The sequence below is a fragment of the Rhipicephalus microplus genome, chromosome 7 (genome assembly GCF_043290135.1).
Source record: "Rhipicephalus microplus isolate Deutch F79 chromosome 7, USDA_Rmic, whole genome shotgun sequence".
Classification (NCBI taxonomy): domain Eukaryota; kingdom Metazoa; phylum Arthropoda; class Arachnida; order Ixodida; family Ixodidae; genus Rhipicephalus; species Rhipicephalus microplus.
In genome coordinates this window covers 26,721,936-26,724,435 of record NC_134706.1, presented here as the reverse complement: position 1 = coordinate 26,724,435, position 2,500 = coordinate 26,721,936, and positions in this window count along the sequence as shown.

Below are 2,500 nucleotides of genomic sequence, written 5' to 3'. Positions count from 1 at the left end.
TCAGGCGCTGCAAGAGCAAAAAAAGCCTCCCATATCAGAACAAATAAATGAAAGTGAAACAGCATTCTATCAGGCACTCCTAGTTGCACAGCAACAGGGTGCAGGTACAACCACGTGCGAACAGCTAATGAAAGCATTCCAGGCAATTAAGACGAATCTCTTAGAGATAGCCTTGGACAATGCCTCAATGAGGGGCCAGCTGAGTGAACTGAAACCGAATAGCAAGGTAACAGAACGCACTTATGCTAGTGTCCTACAACACAGTGACGGACAAGAAAAAGTGGAGAAACCAGGGAAGCGATCGGTTTTGGTCATAAAACCCACAACAGGGGAAGTGAAAACAAAAGAACTAAAGGAGAGAATTGTCAAGGATATTGATCCGGCAAAGCTAAAACTTACAGACGTGAAACTCAACGTAAATGACGCAGCTGTCACCATCAGCACCACAAATGGAGCAGCAATGACACAGTTAAAGGAATGTCTTAATAGACTCCCCGAAGCAAATGAAATGCAGATGTTTACACCCACACCAAGACTTCCATCATTCAAAGTGGTTGGTATTGACTCAGACACAGCAAGGGACGATATCCCAGAGAAAATCCTGAATCAAAACAACATCACAGGACGCCCAGAAGAAATAACAATTCTGGCAGAATATGTCAATCAGAAACGGAACAGAGTAAACATTTTGAAGACCTCCCCAGCTATATGGCGACAATTGAGGAATTTGTACACTGTTAATGTGGGATGGTCTCGCGCAGCCATCTATGACAATAACCACCCCCTCATCTGCTATTATTGTGCCAGTTTTGGACATCTTGCAAAAAACTGCAACAGGAGGCAAAGACGCTGCATAGAGTGTGCGGGCAACCATTGTATTGAAGAGTGCAGAGCCAACTTTTCCCGGTGCGCTGCATGCTTAAGTTCGGGATTCGACGGTGCAGACGATCACACAATCAGAGACCTAAACTGCCCGGTAGCTCAAGAATGGCGTGAACGGGCAGAACGCAATTGGGAAGAGTAAAGTACAAAGTTTAGTCTAAAACAACAATATAAACGGACAAACATGCAAACCCTCCAAAAAAACACCTGTAGCGTCAAAAATCCAAAGAGCTCATCGGCAAGTATTAAAACAAACACAAGAATACACTCTCTCCGAATAATTCAAGTTAACCTAGCCCACTGCAGCAAAGCAAATGAAGCACTTAACGTTCATCGAAACTGCAACCAATTCGATCTATCTATTCTCCAAGAACCTTATCATTATAAAAACAAAATAACTGGTTTCCCCCTTAAACACACTATTATAAGCCACAAAACGAACCCAAAAGTAGCAGTTATAATACATAATCCTAATATTCAAACGTTCCCTATATTAATCCTACCAAATGTTATAGTACTAAAAATATATTGGAATAAACAGGAAGTCCTAATTATAAATGTTTACGCACCACCTAAAGGAAATATTGAGGAGCTTTTAAATATAATTGAACCTATTATAGCAGAATCTAGGGACCAAATACTAATCGCAGGAGACTTCAATGCCTTTAACAAAATTTGGGGTGGGACTCAAAATAATGAGCGAGGGGAATTATTATTTGAATTCATAATAGCACATAATCTTCAACTTTTAAACTTACCAAATTCACCGCCTACATTCGAAAGTAAAAACGGAAGAAGCTGGATAGATTTAACTTTCGCTTCTGCAGACCTCTATCCCAAAGTATATGAATGGCACGTTAATGAAGAAGAAAATTCTAGCGACCATAGATATATCGAATATAACTTATTTAATGAAGCAGTAAAACAGGAAAAACGACTAACGCAAAATGGAGAGCACAAGCTACTTAAAGAATTAGAAAAAGACCCTTGGATGAAAGAAACAGCAGAATATGAGATTAACACTATTAGAAGATTAGAGTTTGTCACAAAGCACTTTTATGAAAAAATTAACAGATTAAAAAAGAAATATTCGAAAAATATAAATAATTGTTCAAACACATATAATAAGTGGTGGACCGCAGAATTAGAAATAGAGAGGAAACGAGTTAGGGCATTACGAAGACGTTTTCAAAAGGCAAGAGGAGAACAAAGAACTATATATCGAGAAAACTACCTTCAAAATCTTAAGAGTTATCAAGAACAAGTCAGTAAAGCAAGAGATGAATCCTGGAAAAATCTTTGCAGTACAGTAACAAAAAACAATCCATTCACACTCCCATACAAAATAGCAGCAGAAAAATTAAAAACACCCATTTTAATTAGGTCCATGCAATTATCCGGAAATAAACAAACGAAATCAATAGAAGAATCACTTACCTACATATTAGAAACTTTATTCCCCACGTTAACAGAAAGAACAAATGTAGAGGAAGAGATAAGATTAGAAACTACTGATAATGATAAACCTTTTACGGAGGAAGAAATGAATAGTGTGGTGAATAACCTCCGCAAAAAAGTCGCAGTAGGCCCTGATAACTTATCTACGCAATTAATCCAG